General features: G+C 45.7%; 1 protein-coding gene across 2 annotated transcripts in view; it reads right to left on the minus strand.

The window, feature by feature from the left end:
• The window catches only part of Wasf2 (WASP family member 2), a 66,960-nt gene extending 54,948 nt beyond the window's left edge, over positions 1-12,012 (minus strand). For both annotated transcript variants that reach the window (XM_021159839.3, XM_085838875.1), the window contains exon 1: positions 11,837-12,012. The gene's annotated coding sequence lies outside the window, so the exon portion shown is untranslated. The remainder of the gene's footprint in view (positions 1-11,836) is intronic.
• Positions 12,013-22,635: the final 10,623 nt, after the last annotated feature.

Genomic DNA, 22,635 nt, shown 5'->3' on the forward strand with positions numbered 1-22,635 from the left:
AATATGCTGGGAGCTCAGCACTGCAGATTATCATCCATGAAGCTGAGGCGGCTTGCAAGCCAGATTGGAACAAAGTTCGTCTTCTACTTAGCAAAATCCAGTTTTCTTTCTTTCTTTCTTTCTTTTTTTTTTTTTGGACAGGGTTTCTCTGTGTAGCCCTGGCTGTCCTGGAACTCACTCTGTAGACCAGGCTGGCCTCGGATTCAGAAATCGTCTGCCTCTGCCTCCCAAGTGCTGGGATTAAAGGTGTGCGCCACCACGGCTGGCCCAAAACCCAATTTTGATTTTAGGAATCTACAATTCCTAATGTGAATGGAAGGGAACACCATTAAGTATGTAGGACCCAAAATCTCCTAAAGAGTTAAACAGCTTCTCAAGCTCTGTTTTGAAGCCAGGCCTGATGGTTCAGGCCTTAATCCCAACTCCCTGGAAAGCAGAGGCAGAACTGAGGCAAGTGCAAGGTCAGACGGGTTACAGAGTGAGTCCGAGGCCTAGGAGACTTAGGGAGACCCTGTCTCAAGGTGAAGAGGCAAAACAGAGGGCTAAGGATATAGGACAGTAGTGAAGCGCTTGCCTAGCGTAAATGAGGCTCTAGATCAATACAAGCACCAAGAAAGAAGGGGGGGGGAGAAAAGAGGAAGACAGAGAGGAAAAAGAAAAAGAGGAGGAGGAAGAGGAGAAGGAAAGTATCTTTTGATACTTGCTAGAACAACGGCATCTTGGGGAGAAGGCAACTCTAAACACTGGAGAGTGAAGGAACTGTTGTCAGTTGATTGTGCCAACTACAGAGCTTAAACTAGCGTAAGTTATATAAGATATATGTGTATAATAAATAGGTATGCATACACTCAAACTGAAACTAAAATGAACCATAACCCTCTGAAAACATGGCATCTATATCCTAAAAATAAGAAGCCTAATCTTATTCAACTGGAATTAATCTTACAACTAAGAGAGTACAGCTCAGGTTTTCCTGTGTGTTACCAGAGAAGGAAGACCAGACAGAGCTTGAAAGTAAATATCATCAGCAGAGCTTACCAGCCTTTCCTGTCAACGTCAAGTGGCTTATCTTTAGGTACCTAACGCCCCTGGTGTGAGGCAGGGCTGTTCTAGGACACGTCTGTATCTGAGCAGCATTCCCTCTGCAGTCCTTGCTTCTATTCTTCTCTTTTCTAATTCAATTCTGTTTGGTTTCTAAGTTAAGAAGTGTGTTTCATTTGCATAAATGGTAACTATTCTGAGATACTATTCATGACTATACATTTGAATTCTCTAGAGTACCATTCATAAGTTCAAATGAAACAGGAGAAAACATTCATTCAACTTTACCTTAGTGGTGACTAAGATAGAAGCGATGCTAATGTTATTCTACTGTAGAGCAATGAGTCCAACCTACAGTCCCAGGATAGCTACGGAAGCGGCCCAACACACAATCATAATCGTACTTAAGACATCAGATGTTTGGGGGTGGGTTTTTTGTTGTTGTTACTCAATTTTGTGCCTTTTCTTCTTATGGTATTTTTTTTAACTTTTATTCACGTGTATGAATCTGTGAGTGTGTACAAATACTCAAAGACACTAGAAGGGATCAGATTCTCTGGGGCTAGAGTTACAGACAGTGTGATGGTAACTGAACTGGGGTCCTCTGGAAGAGCAATAAGCACTCTTTAATTTCCAAGCCACCTCTCCTGTCTCTGAATTGCACATGTCTTGAACACAGACTTTATAGATGGCGGTGTCGGCTGCAAGCCGTGCGGATGAAGGGAGCGCTGCAAGCCCTCGCTCTTGGCAAGCGTGCCTGACTTTAGATTCCCAGCAGTGTGCGGCTTCCTGTGTACCGGCTCCCAAGTGCAGGCTAAAGGGCACGGCTGGGGCAAACGTGCTTCCCCCAAGCCCAGCAAGCCTGACTTCCATCCCTAGAGCCACACGGTACAAGAAAACAGAATCTTGCAAGTCGGCCTATGGCCTCCATAGATGCTCTACAGCACACACATGCCCACACCACAAAACTAAAAATGTGGAAGACAATTATTTGTTTAAATGTTTATGTGTTTATTTACTCAGAGGCAGGGTCTTCACTGTGTCACCCTGGCTGGCTTAGAACTCACAGAGCTCTGCCTGGTTTTGTTTCCCGAGTGCTGACACTGAAGGGATGCACCATCATGTCCAGATATTTTTATTTTAAAAAACTTACCCTTAAAAAATGGCTTAGGGCTGGAGATGGCTCAGCGGTTAAGAGCACTGACTGTTCTTCCAGAGATCCTGAGTTCAATTCCCAGCAACCACATGGTGGCTCACAACCATCTGTAATGGGATCTGATGCCCTCTTCTGGTGTGTCTGAAGACAGCAACAGTGTACTCATAAAATAAGTAAATAAATCTTTAAAAAAATAAACCAAAACAGCTTAGTGTTGGACAGTGGTGGTATATGTATGCCTTTAATCCCAGCACTCAGGGGACAGAGGAAGGTGGATCTCTGTGAGTTTGAGGCTACTCTGGTCTACAGAGGCAGATCCAGAGAAACTCAGTCTCAAAATATGTGTATATATATATATATATATAAATAATATATTACTTATTTATTTATTTAGAGAACTGGAGTAAGGACTCAGCAGTCTAGAGCATCTGCTGCTCTCACAGAGGACCCAGAGCCTACATGGTAGCTCACAATTATCTGTAACTCCAAGTCCAGGTGGTGATCTGATACCCTCTTCTGACCTTCATGAGCACCAGCATACACATACTGTATCAAAACGTAAAATACATAAATCTTTTTGCTGTTGTTTTTGATTTTTCAAGACAGGGCCTTTCTGTGAAGCCTTGGCTGTCCTGGAACTCTCTCTTGTAGACCAGATTGGTCTTCAACTCAGAGATTCTCCTGCCTCTGCCTCCCAAATGCTGGAATTAAAGGTGTGTGCCATCATCGCCCAGCAGTATTTTTTTTTATTATTTAAATGAAATGTATTTGTGTGTGTGGAAGTCAGAGCACAACTTGCAGGAGTTAGTTCTCTCTCATATGAGAGTCTTGTGGTTAGTTTTAATTGTCAACTTAACATGTCGAGTCACCTCAGAAGAAAATGTCAGTAAAACTGTCTAGATTAGGATAACCTGTAGGCATGTCTGTAAGATTGTTCTGATTACGTTCATTGATGTGGAAAGACTCAGCCCACTGTGGGCGGCACCATTCCCTGGCTCTGGGTCCCAGACCGTGAAGAGAACTGAGCTAAGCATCAGGAGAATGCATGCACCTCTCTCTGCTCTTGCCTGCGATGTGATAGCTGCTTCCAAGTCCTGCCTTAATGGATTATGAGCTAGAATTATGAGCAAAACGGAAGCCTTTCCCCCTCAGTCGCTTTGTCAGGGTATTATTTCACTCTAGCAACAGAAATGAAGCCTTTTCATTGGGTCTTCAGGTGTGGTAGCAAGAGGCTTTATTTACCCAGGAAGACCTTAAACCTGTGGTTTAGAGTTATAAAGTATCTAAACAAGGACAGCAAAAGATAGACCTTAGCCAGAAAACTCAAACTTCAGTTAAGAAGAATCCTAACCAGTTCTAGCAGGTTTTTTAAAAGGCAATTCTAGTTAATCTTTAGGACTGAAGCTTTTCTGAGTCTTTCATTCATGAAAGTCATGGTCTGCTAGCTCTTTACTCCATCTGATCTTAATCAGTGATAAGAAATTGAATTTACATAGATCTGCATAAATAATTCAGCTCTCTGTACTGCTCCAATATATCTTAACTTAATAAAATAAAATCTGAACAGAATAAAAATAATGTGGCTATTTTAAAGTTGTCATTTCCTGATTTCCCTCAATTTCTCTTCTCATCGAAAGACAGGAGACCTATAATCAGAAAGAAGGAACAAAAGCCGAGCATCCATCTCAGGCTGTCTGCACACACTTCCTTCTTCAGGCCATCGAGCCACCCTGCTAACTCAGTGGTTTCCAACTGGGGCTGAGGCATTCTGGCTCTCCAGTGTCTGTGTAACAACGTCTAGAGATATTTCTGGGTATCACATTTGGGGGTGGGGGGAGATATCACAACAGTACTGGCAGTGGGTAGCAAACAGGAGACTGTTTAAAGCTGACCTGACCATGAAATAAAACCGAGAGAAACCCACACAAATGAAGTTAGGGAAGCCAGACACAGTGAACTCAAGACGGCCTGGGCTAAAGAGTGAGATCCTGTCTCAAAAACAAAACTAACACCACCACCTCCACCACCACTACCCCACGAGTGCACGCACATGCGCGCGCGCACACACACACACACAGAGGATAAAACAGAGGTATTATTAGCATTTATTAAGCGTATATGGTATGTTATACATTGACCACACAAAAATGAACAACAAGGGCTGGAGAGATGGCTCAGCGATCAAGAGCACCGACTGCTCTTCTGAAGGTTGTGAGTTCAAATACCAGCAACTGTAATGAGATCTAATGCCCTCTTCTGGGGTGTCTGAAGACAGCTACAGTGTACTTACATATAATAAATAAATAAATCTTTTTTTTTTTTTTTTTTTTTTTTGGTTTTTCGAGACAGGGTTTCTCTGTATAGCCCTGGTTGTCCTGGAACTCACTTTGTAGACCAGGCTGGCCTCGAACTCAGAAATCCGCCTGCCTCTGCCTCCCAAGTGCTGGGATTAAAGGCGTGCGCCACCACCGCCCGGCTAAATAAATAAATCTTAAACAAACAAACAAAAAAAAGAACAACAAAGCTGGTGGCATGCCTAAAATCCCAGCACTTAGGAGACCAGACGGATCTATGTGCATTTGAGGCCAGCCTGGTCTAGTGAGTTCCAGAAAGTTCAGAACTACATAGTGAGACCCTGTATCGAGAAAAATTAAAAATTAAAAAATGCTGGGGATGTGGCTCAATAGTGTGGCACTTGCCTAGCATATAGGAGGTCCTGGGTTCATTTCCATTAGAGAGAGAGAGAATAACATTAAGCCCTATCCTTAAGAAGCACATAGTAAGCCAGGTGTGATGGCGCATGCCTTTGATCAGAGCACTTGGGAGACACTTGCAATAGAATCTCTCTGAGTTCCAGGACACCTGGGGCTACAGAAAAACCTATCTTGGAAAAAAGAGGAGGAAAAGAAGGAAGAACAAAAAGCAGCAGCAACTCACAGTAAGGGAAAGGAATTTTCTAACTTGTCTGACTTGGGATTGGGAGTAAAACAATTTTTTTAAATAATAATATAATTACATCATGTCCCCCTCTCCTTTCCTCCCTCCAAACCTTCAATGTATCTACTTGTGCTTTGTTCCCTTTTGAATTCATGGCCTTTTCCCCTCATTTTTGTGTGTATGTGTGTGTCAGTGTGTGCTCTGACTTGTTACTTGTTTGGATTTGATTCTCAGAGCTGACCATTTAGTACTGGATAACTAATTGGTATGCTCTTCCCTGTTCTCAGGATTAAGTAGCTTTTGTTGTCTAAGTTTTGACTCTGATTAATGGTTTGACGAAGGGGGGAGGGTAGTCAATGAGCCTTTCCTAAAGCAGAAAATGGCTGAGATCAGCTCTAAAGCATCCAATGGCATAGCCTCCTTCCCTGAGGAACCTTTCAATTCTTTAGTCAACCAAAAGCGACGGACCATCAATTCTTTCTCATGTTATGCTGGAGACCCATTCAAACTACAACTTTCCCCTATTTATTTTATTTTGTTTTTATTATTTTAAACTATGTCTATGTGTCTATTTGCATGTGGGTATGTACACATACGTGCAGGTGCCCAGAGACCAGAGATCTCAGTTCCCTGGAGCTGGCTGTAAGCCACCTGATGTGTGGGTGCTGGGAACTCAGTTCCTCTGTAAGAACAATAATTAACCACTGAGCCCTCAACCTACAACTTTCCATGTCTTCCTTTGGCATCACTGGTGCCCAGGAGTCTTCCTCCCTAACCCAAATTCCCCAAAATTATTCATTTCTACCTATTCCCCAATTATCACCTGTCATCCCACTCAACCAGGCTAATAAAAATAAGCTTCAGCTGGCCAGTCACGTGGTCCACATCTGTAATCCCAGTGGTCCACATCTGTAACCCCAGTGGTCCACATCTGTAACCCCAGTGGTTCACATCTGTAATCCCAGCACTCAAAATCTAGTCAAAGGCAAGTGTTGTTGATTTTGGAGACAGGGTTCCTCTGTGGCACTGGCTGTCCTGGAACTCACTCTGTAGACCAGGCTGGCCTCGAATTCAGAAATCCGCCTGCCTCTGCCTCCCAAGTGCTGGGATTAAAAGTGTGTGCCACCACTGCCAGGTCTGAACCATCTTTTAACATACTCAATTCATGTTACTGCCAGCACAAAACTCACCAAAAAATATTATCAAGCAGTTACAATGTAATCTATCAATGATGTATCAATAGGCTCAACAAGTAAAAACTTCACAACCTGACAACCTTGAGTTCAACCCCTGGATACCAGATGAAAGGAGAGAACTGACCCCAAAGTAGTCCTCTACCCTCCACACACCTTCTGTGGCACACATGCATCGACTGCATCTCTCTCAATCTCAATCTCTCTCTCTCTCTCTCTCTCTCTCTCTCTCTCACACACACACACACACACACACACACTAAATGACAGATAATTTATTTGCCTTTATTTTATATGCATTGGTGTTTTGCCTGCATGCATGGCTATGTGAAGGTGTCAGATCTTGGAGTTACAGACAGTTGTGAGCTGCCATGTAGTGCAGGGGTTGAACCCAGGTCCTCTGGGAAGAGCAGTCAGTGCTCTCAAACATTGAGCTAGAAAGATAAACAATTATATATATATATATATATATATATATATATATATATATATTTTTTTTTTTTCCCCTGTATGTGAGTACACTGTCATTCTGTTTAGACACACCAGAAGAGGGCATCAGGTCCCATTACAGATGGTTGTGAGCCACCATGTGGTTGCTGGGAATTGAACTCAGGACCTCTGGAAGAGCAGTCAGTGCTCCCAACCACTGAGTCATCTCTCCAGCCTAAGATAAATAATTCTTAACCTGATTATGTATTGACATCAGAGCTCCTATGCCACTTAATAAGCACATTTTTCATGAAAAATCCTGATATGATCAGTTTGAAGCTCTGGTCTTTAGGAATTACAAACACAAAAGAAATATAAGACACAGTTAACTTGGTTTGAGTTTGTGGTGGTGGTGGTGGTGTTTGTTTGTTTGTTTGTTTGTTTTTCAAGACATGGTTTGTGTAGCCCTGGCTGTCCTGGTACTCAACTCTGTACACCAGGCTGTCCTTGAACTCCCAAATGCTAAGATGACTTACGCAGAATCACAAGCATATCTTAGCATGTAACATGCTGGTTCGCTATTTTACAATTACTTTCAATAGTATCAGCGCTTATGAAATGGAAGGAAGTGGGTAGTCTAGATAATAATCACGCCTATTCCCTAGTCCAATCCCACAACTACTCCACCCCCAGCTTCCAATCACCATTCCACACCCTCTCTACATCCCCGTCAAAGTGCTATTAACAGACACTATGGTGCCGTTCAAATCGGAGGACGAACTGAATAAAGGCTTCAAACACAATGGTCCCATAGTCTGTGGAACAAAGTTCTTAAAATCTATGTTGTCCTGAGGTTTCTTACAAAGAGAAGAAATCCTTCATTGTCAAACAGTGAACTTCATTCTATGGCAGAGGTAGCTCAGAAGAACTAAGAGTGCATAGCATATGACTGAAGATGGGGCTTAGTTGGTAGAGCACTTGCCTAGCGTGCACTGAGGTCCTGGCTTCGATCCCCAGCACACAAAACCTGGGTATAATGGCCCAAGCCTGTTGGGGGATGGTTTTGTGCACTGTGTAACCCCCATGCTGATCTCTGCACCCCAGAGAGCAGGAGTATGTCCAGACTTTGGTAATGTTGCTTTTATGAAGCATCACCTGTCTCAGTGTTTTGTAAACATTCTTCTCCATCACCTCCTGATTGGTTTGATAAAGAGCTGATCAGACAATTAGCTGAGAGAAGAGAATAGGGAGAGACTTCCAATCCCGGTCAGGGGGTCCCAGAGAGTGAAGAAGAAAGGAAAGTGCCGGAAACAAATAAGGAGTCACCGTGAGGTCACTAAGGGAGTCTCCGTGAGGTCACACGGACCAGAGCAAGCCAGGGCAAGACACGGATTGAAGGTAAAGGGACACATGGATGGGAATGGACAGCATTGGAAGGTTAGAATAGCTCAGAACTTTCCCAGCTTAGGCTTGTAGTTTGTTAATAAAAATACCAGGTCTCGGGCTGGAGAGATAGATGGCTCAGTGGTTAAGAGCACCGACTACTCTTCCACAGGTCCTGAGTTCAATTCCCAGAAACCACATGGTGGCTCACAACCATCTGTAATGAGATCTGATGCCCTCTCCTGGTCTGTTTGAAGACAGTTACAGTGTACTCATATAAATGAAATAAATCTTTTTAAAAAAAAGCTGGGCGTGATGGTACACGTCTTTAATCCAAGCACTCGGGAGGCAGAGGCAGGCGGATTTCTGTAACGGGGAAAAAAAAAAAAAACAGGTTTCTGTGTCTTTATTTGGGAGCTAAAAGGGGCTAGAGCAATGTAGAAAACATCCTGTGTTTATTTGGGAAAAATGGCATAGAAAATCCACCAAGAATTACTTTTATACAAGCCTCTAAACCCAAATCTAGAGGTAGAGAATCAAGAGTTCAAGGTCAGGGGCTGAAGAAATAGCAGTTAGTAGCACTAGACATTCCTTCCTCTAGAGGACCTCGGTTCAGTTCCCAGCACCCAGATGGCTGCTCAACTGTTTGTAGCTCCAGTTCCCGGGTGTCCATATGACCAGGCACAAACATATGCATGCAAACAAAACACCCAAACTTAGAAATCTTTTTAAAATAAAACCAACAAGCAAAAAAGACTTCAAATTCATCCCCAGCTACAGAGCTAAGTCCAGGCAAGCCTGTACTACAAGAAACCTTGTCTCAAAACACCAAGAAAAACAGAAAGGAAAAAAGAAAAAATTTGACCCAGATTCCATCTCCTAGCGATTATCCCACGTTACACTAAGTATCACCCTGAAGGAAAATCAGCTCTAAAGTCCTGCAAACACCAATCTTTGAGTTTACAGAAAATAAAGAGCAAACAACCTACAAATTATTATTTATAAATGAGGATGGTGATGTAATTCAGCTGGAAAGAGTGTCTGCTTAGCAGAACCACAGACAGAAAAAGGGGGGGGGGATCATTGTACTTTATCAAAACAAGTACAGAGAGAGAGCTAAAAGGCGTACTTCAGCATCTAAGAGAAAATGCCCACTGACTACATTTTAATTAAAGTAAAAGTTTTACATCACAGGAAAAAAACGTTTTCTACACAACACTATTTTCAGACACTGAAATCAACTTTTCTGTATAATATTTACTGTGTATCTTGCTTGCACGTATGCATGTGCAGCACGCAGTGTGTGTGTGTGTGTGTGTGTGTGTGCGCGTGCGTGTGTGCAGTGTGCGTGTGCAGTGCACATGCTGGCTGCCTGACATCAGAAGAGGGAATCAGATCCTCTGGAACTAGAGTCACACACATTCACACAAAGATAAATGCTCATTCAGACAATTAAAAGTAAAATAAAATATATTAAAAAAAAAAAGGCACAAGGGGCTGAGGAGATGGCTCAGCAGGTAAGAGCACTTGTTGCTCTGGCAGAGGACATAAGTCACTGCATAAGTTGTGTGATTCACAACCATTTAAAAAAAAAACAAAAAACCTTAAATGTCAAAAACCAAGTGGAGTATGCTAATGCTTGATGCCTAGAATCCCAACATTTGGGAGTCTGACGCAGGAAAATACTGGGATCAAGGTAAGCCTGAGTTACATAGGAAGACCCAGACTCATAAATAAATAAATAAATAAATAGCAACATTAAAAAGAAAATGACAACATGGATATAAATAAATGGGCAAACATATTTTTCAAGTGCTGGTGGCTTTGCACCCTCTAGTAGGAAAGTCAGATTATGTTAAAACCCAGAGTTTGTAATCACAGTTAAAACTCAGACAAAGCCTGGGAAGTATGATGGGGACAACGAACCAACAGTGATGAGTCAATAAAGAGTCCCTTAATCGTTTACCCTGGAAGATTTAAGACCTAAAGTTACTTCATTCTATATTCTAAAATCTAGAAGACTGTTCTCAAAGGCCAGCCAACTCAACTGCCTTTTTCTGGGCAAGCGGTGCCTCCCACATGGCTCGGGACAGTCCTTACAGCTCCCTGACAGGAAGCAGGCTTGCAAGTCCTTTCCTTCCTTCCTCTAGCTGCTGCTTTTCTGGTTTTAGAATTTCAAACAAAGAAAATACATATTGGCTCCACGGCTCAGAAACGCCCTCTTTCTCAGCAACTTCCTCCTCGGATTTCCCTCCCTAACACTGGCACATGAGAACAATACCCACAGCTGGACCTGCTATTTTGATTAACCCAAAGCTCTGGCGGTTTGGAAAACTTAAGGGCTAAGGTACCCAGCTACTCCTACTCAAAGTCCACTGCCTTCACTCATCTGCAAGATAAGGAAAGAACAAAGAAAGAAAGGCTACACTTGAACACAGGCAGGCCACTGAAACTTTAGCCCCAAGGAACCCAAAGAAATTATACAACAGATGGATAAATTCTCCCTCCCAATAAAATGTAGCCTTTGTACAGAGGAGAGAAAGACACTCTGATGACACCACCGGGAGTCAAAACTCAAGTCTCTATACAACAAATATTGGTGACACCTGCCTGGGACTCAAACTGAATCCTCTGCTGTTCTGACACACTTCGAAGTGATTTTTAACACTTAGAAATGGCCCTTCCTTAGTCACAGAGCAAGAAAAGGAGATGGGCTTATAATGAATAATCCTGAGCTCAAGACCTAGCCTGTCTCCACACCAAAAGTGAAATCAACTCTCCGGGCTAGACCCCTCCCTCCATTTATGACAAAGCAAACTTTGTAAGAGAACACTAACTTATCCCTGCGCCCGGTGCTTCCCAGAGGAAACACCCTCCCTTTGGTAAGCGCCACACATTCCGGTGTCACCCTGAGCAAGTTACTTCTCTGAAACCTACTTGACTTCCTCACCAGTAAACTTACAAGGACAGCTGGAAAAACTAAACAAGCACTTGGACCTAAGGTTTGGCACATAGTAGGGCATTAACATTTTCCTTGGCTTTCTTCCTCTTCAGTGCTGGGCTTAAACGCCAAGGGTAACCCCTGATCTCTGAATCTATGAACGACTGTATAGCATTTCCTCATCTCAAAGGACCACAGGATTTAGCCCTCCCCTGTCACGATCTGGGTAGCACCCATGCATTGGTACAAGTGGCCCGTAAGCCAAGGCTCCTTTTTCTAGGGCTCATTCTGTGCACATGTGCGCGCGCTCACACACTCCTCCACAATGTCCCTACCCCCAGCCTAGCAGCCAGGGTCCACCAAAGAGCACCTCAATTACTTTATGGTCCAAATATGAAAACTGAGGCTCAGCCTGGAGAAGAACTTGTCCAGGAGCTCGGGGAGTTGCTGAGACCCAATTCACAGGCTTCGGTGAAGTCTATTTACAAATGGTAAACTGAGGCCCGAAGACGGAAGTGACTTGCTCAAGAGCACACAGTGGGTTGGTGGCAGGGCCACTTTCGCCGACCCTCCCTAGTCTCCAAAGGGCACTCTGAGTCACCACCACCCCTGAGGTGTCGCCACCGCGCTGACAACACACGAGCCACACCAGCGACGGTCAGAGCGGACACCGGGTGCCCCCGGACCCTTGCAGGGGTGGCCGGGCCGGCGCTCGCGTCTCACAGCCGGGCGCGCCCAGGGGGACTTGTTGCTCACCTGACCTCGCGCAGTCGCCCTCAGCGACATGAAGGGCTGGGCAGCCGGTCCGCGTCCCCACGGAGAACGCTCCAGCCCACTGCTTCCCGGGCTGCTACTCAGCCGGACGCCCCCCTCAGCGCGCTACGCCCCCAGCCGCACTCCACCGGCCTGAGTCCGCCATTACGCGATTTCCCCGCCCCGGGACGCAGCCACACCCCGCCAACCGTTCTGATTGGCTCCCTGCCCCACCCGCCCGGAGCTCCCAGCTATCCCATTGGTCTGAATCCAATGCCAATTAAATAAGTACGCAAAAGACGTATTCAAAGGTAGTGTCCCGGGAACTCCACCCGAGCGACTTCCGCAATCGGAGTAAACAGAGGCGAGGACAAACCAAGTGGAGATGGGACTAAAGGTACATCGACGCCCAAGTTTAAGTACAAAAATATCTGCTAAGACAGGGAAAGACCTCGACTAACATGTGTTGAAACACGATTTATTTTTATTAGAGTCCAGAGAGCCAGCCTGTTTTTTGTGTAAGGAACAGGCCGAGCCTATGAACTTTCTATGGACACCCCTCAAGTGGCAGATCGTTCTGTCCCTTCACGCCTTGTCCCAAGCGGGACCGAAAGTCGGGTGGGGGCGAGTGAGTCATAGGCTTCAGCTCACCCCAAAGGATAGGTATTCGGGTGAAGCTGGCATCCTGAGATTGGGAGCTAGTTCTGAGAGGCCACTGTCAGGTGAGCCAAACACCTGTCACTTCACTCTGCAACTTCGGACAACTGCTGCCTACCTAGTTCTCACTTTGTTCTACAAAATAGATGCAGTAGGCCCTGGCACGTCCCAGCCCATGAAGGTGGGCAGTTTGAGAATACACTCCCAAGTGGCTTATAGAATACAAAATGCTGCGGCTGGGTGACAATGTGACGAGTCCAGTTTAGCACATTTAGTATACTAGAGCATCTCTGTAGAGCAGGTATTGGCCTCTTGCCGAAGAATGGATCTTAGGCAGGCTCTGTTACCGCCAGGTCTGCCTCGCTCTTTGCTTTCTTTCAAAAAGGGTGCACAGTGTGAGGGCGATGGGGTGGGGGACACTACACGGCTCAGTCAGTAAGTGCTGCTTTGAAAGAATGAGGACCTGCTTTTGAGAACTCAGATTCCAAACAAAGCCTAATAGGCTGCACGATACTGACTTCATAGAGCTGGGGAGGCAGAGACAGGCAGAGCTCTAGCTCACAGGCCCAGCCTAGCCTAGCCTGCTCCTCCAGACTGGGCCAATGAGAGAGCCAGTTACTAAAACCAAGGTAAAAGTTGCCTGAAGAACAGCACCTGAGGTGATTCTCTGGCCTGCACTGGTACATCCTCACATACAACATACACACACACACACACAACACCCTGAATACTTGATACAATTTTCCCACAGCCACCCAGCTAATTGGAAATGACCACAGAACTCAAACCTACATCACTTAGCATCTATTCCTGTATTTCTTACTCTGTGACATCTTGTCACCTGAAAATGGCTTTTTTTTTTTTCTCATCCCCTTAACAGGCCAGGATGGTCCTAAGGGTGCTGGGTGACTGTTTCTTTCACTCTGGTCACTGTGAACCAGCTAGACCAATATTCTTGTGGAAAAGTGGCCAGGCAGTGGTGGCACACGCCTTTAATCCCAGCACTTGGGAGGCAGAGGCAGGCAGATTTTTGAGTTCGAGGCCAGCCTAGTCTACAGAGTGAGTTCTAGGACAGCCCCTACAGAGAGAAACCCTGTCTTGAAAAACCAAAAGAAAAAAAGAAAAGTGCCCCCAGAGATGTGGTCAACTTGTTCCTAGCGTTCTAAAAGTCAAGAGAAAAGAGATGACCGGTCAATGAATAACCCAAACAGAAGCCAAATGAAGATTTCGCTGGGGCCCTCAGTGAGGTGGCCGGATGCTGGATCTTTTTTATTTTTATTTTTATTTTTGGAACAGGGTCTCTCTATTATGTAGCTCTTGGCTGTCCTGGAATACTGTGTAGGCTAAGCTGGCCTGAAACTTCCAGGGATCTCTCTGCCTCTCTGCCTCTCTGCCCCTGCCCCTGCTTTCCCAGTGCTGGGATTAGAGGCATTTGCCAGCACACTGGACATTCCCAGGTCTTTGCTCGGGTCTGTCCACTCTTAGAACTGAGCTCTGGCCATTGAGGACTGCTTTGGTCTGGCCATCGAGGGCCACTCTGGTGTGTATGTCTAAGTCCTTTTCCCTCCCTGAAGTTCAAGACTTCAGAAAGGCAGACACCGCCAAATAAGCAGAGCCAACAGGGCCCCAGCGACTACTGGATTGGTGTCTTCTGGGCTTGAATTGGGACACTCAGTCTGACATGTGACTGTTTAAATCCCCGCTGTGACTGTTGGAAGTGAAGGAGTGCAGCTGTGTAAATGACAGAGGCTTTGGGATCAGACTGACCTAAGATCGGGACAGAACTCCACCACTTCCAGTCTCTCTATGCCTCACTGACTTGTTCTCTAAAACATGGACACCAAGGGGCTAAGACACGGCTCAGTGGTTAAGAGCACTCGCCATTGGCAGACAATCCAGGTTCAATTTCTGGCACTCACAAAGTGGGTCACAGCTACCTATAACTTCAGTTCCAGGGGGCTAGGACACCCTCTTCTGACCTCTAAGGGCACTGCATATACCTGGTGCACACGCCTAGGTTGAAACAAACATGCACATGAAAGAAAATAATTAAACCTTAAAAAAAAAGTTGTGTGCAGTTGTGAGCATTCGGTGAATTAATGGCAGAATGAATGGGTGGGCAAAGCTCCCAGTGACCATTTGTTTATTAAAGGATTCATCCATTCAGTAGAAACTACTGAGGTGGTTCAACAGGTAAAAGTGCTTGCTGCCAAGCCTGGTAACTGAAATTCACTCCCCAGAACCCACCTGGTGGAAAGAGAGAATCAACGTTCATGCATAGGCCTTGGCATGTCTATGCCATTACATGCCATTACACATGCACGCATACAAACACACAGGCACAGCACATAGATGCTTAAAAACTGCTAAGCACTTACAATCTGCAAAGCACCATGGGAGTGGACAGCTGCAAAGTTGAGCAAATCAGACTCAGACCCTCATGGAACTTGGACTTAAATAAGTGACCAGGCTCATGAAAATACACCGTGAGGGCCTGGCATGGTGGGCATGCCTTTAATCCCAGCACTTGGGAAGCAGAGGCAGGCAGATTTCTGAGTTCGAGGCCAGCCTGGTCTACAAAGTGAGTTCCAGGACAACCAGGGCTACACAGAGAAACCCTGTCTCAAAAAAAGAAAGAAAGAAAGAAAGAAAGGAAGAAAGAAAGAAAGAAAGAAAGAAAGAAAGAAAGAAAGAAAGAAAATACACCGTGGAAGGGAACAAGAAGGCAGAGAGCAACCTGTTTACCAGAGTGAATGTTGGGATGGATCAGGTCAGAGGAAGTACCCCTCAGTAGATGATGATATCTGGGGTGAATGGATAAACAGTAGGGAGGAGTGTCTGCCCATAAATGAGCTGGAAGCTGGAAAAGGTGGAACACATCAAAAATCAAGGGGTGCAGAAGGAATGAAGCCACAAGGATAGTGACATCAGGGAGGCAGGGCAGAGGAAACGTGACCTTCAGATCCTGTTGTTGCTAAATAAATAAGAATGTTATGGGGGTGGGACCTGACTTTGAAAGTGGAGCTGTTCTCCTAGAATCTCGGCACTGCACTAAAAGAAGGAATCGTCAAGGTAGACTCTCTTGTGTCTGAACCTTGACTTTTACCACCGCTCCTGGGCTTGAGTGACCTTGAACAGTCACCAAACCTTGCTGTACCTCTCCTGCTCTTTGGAGAACTGAAGATTGGATATGATGGAAGGTCACAAGGTTAAGGTGATGATTTAATGAGGAAATGGAAGTTTGCTTTTTCTTCCTTTTTTTTTTTAAGATTTATTTATTTATTATGAGTACACTGTAGCTGTCTTCAGGCACACCATAAGAGGGCATCAGATCCCATTACAGATGGTTGTGAGCCACTATGTGGTTCCTGGGAATTGAACTCAGGACCTCTGGAAGAGCAACTGGTGCTCTTAACCGCTGAGCCATCTCTCCAGCCCAAGATGTAGCCCAGGCTGGTCTCGAATCTGTGATCCTCCTGCCTCTGCACCTTCAGCAACTCCTACCTGTGTGTGCCACAACTAGCAAAAGTCACTTTTACAGGTGCTGGGGAGTTTGACACATAAAAGGTACTGCTGGCGAGAGGGCTCAGTGGGTAAGAGCAATGACTGCTCTTCTGTTTGTTTCTGTTTTTCGGGGTTTTTTTGTTTGTTTTTTTTTGTTTTTCGAGACAGGGTTTCTCTGTTTAGCCCTGGCTGTCCTGGAACTCACTTTGTAGACCAGGCTGGCCTCGAACTCAGAAATCCGCCTGCCTCTGCTTCCCCAGTGCTGGGATTAAAGGCGTGCGCCACCACACCCAGCTCTGACTGCTCATCTGAAGGTCCTGAGTTCAAATCCCGGCAACCACATGGTGGCTCACAACCACCCATAATGAGATCTGACGCCCTCTTCTGGTGCATCTGAAGACAGTTACAGTGTACTTATTTATAATAAATAAATCTTTGGGCCTGAGCAAGCAGAGTTGACCAGAGCAAGTGGGGCTGACCAGAGCGAGCAGAGGTCCTAAAATTCAATTCCCAACAACCACATGAAGGCTCACAACCATCTGTACAGCTACAGTGTACTCATATACATAAAATAAATAAATAAATCTTTTTTAAAAAAAAAAAAAAAGGTACTGCGTCAATGGTGCTTGGTCAACCCCACATCCAGGGAAGTGAGTCTGAAGCAACAGATCCAGACCATGGATTGAGATAGAGCAGATGCAGATATCTATGCTCAGGCCATGTTGCCTTCTGATCTTAAGACTTTGAAGCCAGCCACACAAGCTGGCTCTAAATCATTCCTTGACAACGTCCTCAATGTGTAATTTTGTTATTATTTGGTTCTTGTTGTTGTTTGACAGTGTTGTTTATTTTGTTTGGCCTCAAATTCAAGGCAATCCTCCTACCTGAGCTTTCTGAGTCCTAGGATTACCGATGTGTACCATGAAATCCAGCTATGGCTTTAGGCAGGGTACTTCACCTCTCAGAGTTTGTTTCTTTATCTGAAAGATACAGATCAGAGCTGGAGTGAAGGGCAGCTATCAATTGCCCTTCTTCCCCAACATACCGTGGAACTCAGGTCCTTTGGAAGTGCAGCAAGCCCTTTAAACCACTAAGTCATCTCTGCAGCCTGATACTATGTAGCCCACATTAGCCTCAAACCTGTTATTATCCCCCTGCCTCAGGCTCCTGAGTGTTGACATTACAGGTATGTGCCACTGTTCCTGGTTTGATGGTGCAAAACTTACAATCCCAGAACTATGGCAGGAATTCAAGGCCCACCTGGACAACATGGAAAGTTTGAATCTAGTTTGGCCTGTATAGGGAGACCTTGTTTCAAAGTAAACAGAAAGTAAGGGTTTTCATTGTTTCTGGCCTAGTGTGGAATTAGAAGCAGATGGATCTCTCTGAGTTTGAGGCTAGCCTGGTCTACATAGTGAGTTCTAGCCAGCCAGGCTACATAGTAAGACTCTGACTCAAAAGAAAATTACTGGGCTGGAGAGATGGTTTAGGGTTAAGAGCACTGACTGCTCTTCTGAAGGTCCTGAGTTCAAGTCCCAGCAACCACATGGTGGCTCCCAACCATCTGTAATGGAATCTAATGCCCTCTTCTGGTGTGTCTGAAGACAAGCTACAGTGTACTCATATAAATAAAGAAATAAATAAAAATTTTTAAAAAGAAAATTACAGGCTGGTGAGATGGCTCAGCGGGTAAGAGCACCCCACTGCTCTTCTGAAGGTCCTGAGTTCAAGTCCCAGCAACCACATGGTGGCTCACAACCATCCATAAGGAGATCTGACTGGTGTGTCTGAAGACAGCTGCAGTGTACTTACATATAATAAATAAATAAATAAATATTTTTTTAATTACTATTACTTCTATTTCCCACAGCTATAAAGAATAAGTATGATTTGGCTTAGTTTGAAATCATAGCACTTAGGAGGCTGAAGCTGGAAGATCTGTAGTTTGAGGCTAGCCTGGGCTACACTGTGAAAACATCTAAAAAAAAATGTAGATGTATGAAGTGAAATTTTCTAGTTTCTTTGAAAACTCGGTTGTGTCATGTGAGGTTTTTCTGGACACTGGACACTGTCTTATGGGAAAAGGTTTTGCTGAGGCAGACACTTGGGAGGATGTTTTGCTGAGAAGGGACACATGGTGTTTTTCTGGACGCTGCCTGGGAAAAGGGCATGGGATGTTTTGCTAGAGCAGATACTTGAGAGAACATGTGATGTTTGGAAAGGGTCTAAATATAACCTGGCAGACAGTGGACAACAGTGTGGCATTGGTTCACCTTACCGCTCTTTCTTGGGCTTTTTTTTTTTTTTTTTTTTTTTTGGTTTTTCGAGACAGGGTTTCTCTGTGTAGCCCTGGCTGTCCTGGCACTCACTTTGTAGACCAGGCTGGCCTCGAACTCAGAAATCCGCCTGCCTCTGCCTCCCGAGTGCTGGGATTAAAGGCGTGCGCCACCACGCCTGGCTGTTCTTTCTTGGGCTTTGCTGCCACTGATCTTCACTGAGGACTATGACTCCTCAAACCAATGGCAGAGCCTGGAGGTTTCTTCTGGCTTGAACTGCTGTTGATGATTCGTGTGTGAATGGTGTTTGTGAGTGAACTGAGCTACCCGCGCTGGTTTGTGTAAACCGAACTGCTGATATCCTGACAACACAGATTGGAATCTCCCCCAAAGAATTATTTCTAAACAGGTCCACATCCCCCTTTGCCCTTTTAACCTTTCCTTTCTACTATCTCTGGTGGGTGGTAGGCTAGAAGGGAGGTTAAACCATTTAAAAACCCTTATTAGCCGGGCGTGGTGGCGCACGCCTTTAATCCCAGCACTCGGGAGGCAGAGGCAGGCGGATTTCTGAGTTCAAGGCCAGCCTGGTCTACAAAGTGAGTGCCAGGACAGCCAGGACTACACAGAGAGACCCTGTCTCGAAAAAAACCAAAAAAAAAAAAAAAACCCTTATTAAAGTAGGTTTTGAAAAATCTAGGCCTACCGATGTGATGGTGCTTCTGTGAGCCAAGCGTTCAGGAAGTGAAGGTAAAAGGATTAGAAATTTAAGGTTGGCCTGGTGGTAATGGTGGCACACACCTTTATTCCCAGCACTCAAGAGGCAGAGGCAAGCAGATCTCTGAGTTCTAGGCTAGCCTGATCTACAGAGGAAGTTCCAGGTCAGCCAGGGCTACACAGAGTAACCCTGTCATCATTGCCCCCCCCACACCCCAAAAAGAAAGAAAAGAAAAGAAATTTAGGGGCTGGTGAGATGGCTCAGTGGGTAAGAGCACCCGACTGCTCTTCCGAAGGTCCAGAGTTCAAATCCCAGCAACCACATGGTGGCTCACAACCATCCGTAACGAGATCTGGTGCCCTCTTCTGGAGTGTCTGAAGACAGCTACAGTGTACTTACATATAATAAATAAATAAATCTTTAAAAAAAAAAAAGAAATTTAAAGTCGTCCTCAGCTGCATGGCGACTTTGACATCACCCTGGACTGCATGCGCTCTTGTCTCAAAAACATTTAAAGGAAACAGTATACTTGAAACAGCACAGCAATTGTCATATATCAGCAGCTATTGGGTGGGAATAGCAGATCTGACAATGTTTATGGTTATTAAACCCACATAATTGTAATCCTTGTACTTGGAAGCTGAGGCAGGAGAATCTCCTGAGCTACATAAGGAATTCAAGGACATCCTAGGAAAGCCTTTGTTTCAAAACAACAAATCATAGCCGGGCATGGTGGCGCACACCTTTAATCCCAGCACTCAGGAGGCAGAGGCAGGTGGATTTCTGAGTTCGAGGCCAGCCTGGTCTACAGAGTGAGTTCCAGGACAACCAGGGATACACAGAGAAAACCTGTCTCGAAAAACCAAAAAACAAACAAACAAAAAAAAAAACCAACAAAAAAACCCAAAACAAATCAAAACAACAAATCTGGCCTAGTATGGCATGCCTTTGATGCCCCAACTTAGGCAGAGGCAGGCAGACTGATGTCTGTGAGTTCGAGGCCTGCCTGGTCTACACAGGGAGTTCTAGGAGAGTCTGGGTTACACAAAGAGATGCTGCCCCAAACACAAATAAAAATTGTTAATATGTCTGTGTCAGCAGTGATGCCCCCTGCAGGAAAAATGAAGATTTGGGTCTCTGTTTGGCCAATGAGAACCTTGGCATCTCCTCTGGAGATGATGTAGCTAGCTAAGCAACTTGCTTTGTGAAAAGGTCTTGTTACATAGAGTAGCAATATTAATATTCTCCAATGTTTAATCAGCACTTACTGTATGCTGAGTTTATGCGAATGCAAATGCTGTACACGTATGTATTACCTCAGTCCCTACAAGTCTATGTGTCTGTTACTGTTCTCATGTTAACCATGAGGCCAAGGAAGAACAGAGAAGCTAAGTGCCTAGCTCCAGGACATTCAGTCAGGAAGTACTAGCTAGGATTGAACCCAGGGTGGCCAAACCCTCCCTCTCTACCCAAGGAATCAAAGTGACCTAATGCCTAGAGCAGCTCCCAGGTGGCCAGGCCACACCCAGCGCCTCTCCCTGAGCTCTAAAAAATGTCCTTGAACTGGTTGGAAGTGGTGTCACACCCTTTGACACCTAGTGAGACCCTGTCTCAAAAAACCACAGGACAATGGAACTGCCCTTTCCGGAGAAGAGCAGGAAACTGACCCTCTTCCTCCGTGGGAGAGTTGAAAAGAACTCTAGCTAGCTTTGCTGCTTAGGAGCTCTGTAATCTCAGCCAGGTCAGACCCATCCTTGGAGCCTCAGTTTCCTTATCTCTGAAATAGGGATGATAAAGCTTCTAGGCATTCAGGCAATAAGGCAGGCGCAAACTCTAAAGTGCAGTCCACCCGGGACTTCCTGTCATCGTTGCTATGGGGACAGGAACCCTTTGGGAGAACAGCCCATCCATCTGACAGGCAAAATTGCCACCTGTAGAAACAGACCAGAGATCAGTTTTTAGATGTGCCTCTTACGCAGTCTGGAGCTGGGTACAGGACACCTATAATCCCAGCCCCGGGGAGGCTGAGGTAAGAGGATGGAGTGTTTGAGGCCAGTGGCTACTTTGTTAAGACTCTGTCTCAAAGCTGGGCGTGGTGGCGCATGCCTTTAATCCCAGCAGAGGCAGGCGGATTTCTGAGTTCGAGGCCAGCCTGGTCTACAAAGTGAGTTCCAGGACAGCCAGGGCTATACAGAGAAACCCTGTCTCAAAAAACCAAAAAAAAAAAAAAAAAAAGACTCTGTCTCAAAAAGAGCAAAACCACAAAACTAACTAGCCAGACAACCCAAACATGCTTTCTGATTTCCATTAAGTTATATACCTCAGTTTTCTTGTCTGTAAAATGGAGCACATTAATATGGATCTTGTAGAGGGAGAGAAAGATGCAATGTGAGAATTCTTGAAGAGCTTTGAGCCTTTCTTTGTTGTGTCTGATGCAGAACTAGCACTGCCAGCTACAAAACAGAGGGACCCAAAAGAGTCACCTCTTCTGCCTCCTACATCCCAACCCTATCTGTGGGGAAGTGGGTGGGGAGCACCAGGATCAGAGCCAGAAAGTCCCTGCTGCTCCCCTTCCTCTGGCATCCTGGGCACTTGCTGCCTTGGCTCTTGCTGGGTACACAGTCTCTCTCTATCTCTCTCTCCCTCCCTCCTGTCTCTCTCTCTCTCTCTGTCTCTCTCCCCCTTCCCTCTCTCTGTCTCTCTCTCCCCCTCCTCTGTCTCTGTGTGTGTCTCTCTCTGTTTCACTCTCTGTCTGTCGTCTGTCTCTCCCTCCCTTCCTCCTCTCTGTCACTCTGTCTTTCTCTTTGTCTCTCTCTTCTCTCTGTCTCTTGTCTCTCTCTGTCTGCCTCTCTCTCTCTCTCTGTCTGCCTCTCTCTCTCTCTCTCTCTCTCTCTCTCTCTCTCTCTCTCTCTCTCTCTCTCTCTCTCTCTCTCTCTCTCTCTCTCTCTCCCCAGGCAAGTTCTTCTTCACTGAGCAATCCCAGGGGGCCCCAAACCTCGGTTCCAGCCTGGCTCACAGGCGTTCCCCGCCTCCACATCCTTAATCTGCTGCCTTTGCGCCATTCCTTCCACCTGGAATGCTCTCGCCTCCCTGAGCGCCTTTGATGGGGAAGGGGGGTGTTAGAGGGGAAGGATCTGGAATGATGCACCCCTACCTCCTCACTCCGCTCCCCCCTGCATCCCCAGCGGCATACCTGACCTCCCCCCTCCCAGCGTGGGGGAAGAGGCAGCTGGGAGGAGGAGGTGGGAAGGGGGAATGAGAGAAGGGCCCTCCGTGGGGTTTTTCACCTGCTTGGAAGAGACAGACAGAAATGAAAGCCCTAGAAACTGCCTGCTGCTCTGCTTCCCTCGGAGGCCCCAACTCGGTGGAGCCTCCCTGCCTTCCCACTATGCCCATGTGCCACCCTCTTCTCTTCCTCCTTCTGCAGGCAGGTGCTCCAGGCAGGGAACACGGGTGGGCGGCAGGGTTAGAGAGACCTGGGTTCAAACCCCGCGCCTGCCACCTAACCAGCAGGCAACCCTAGCAAACCGTTTGTCCTGTTTCCATCTCATTTCTTTAGCAAAAGGAACAACAACCAATCCCTGGCTCTTTGGGCTTTGGTAAGAACTAAGGAAGATGGCAGATTAAACAACCAAAAAAAGTCTGATGTG

Source organism: Mus caroli, unplaced genomic scaffold, assembly GCF_978045245.1.
Source record: "Mus caroli unplaced genomic scaffold, Mus_caroli_1 scaffold_6, whole genome shotgun sequence".
NCBI classification, from domain to species: domain Eukaryota; kingdom Metazoa; phylum Chordata; class Mammalia; order Rodentia; family Muridae; genus Mus; species Mus caroli.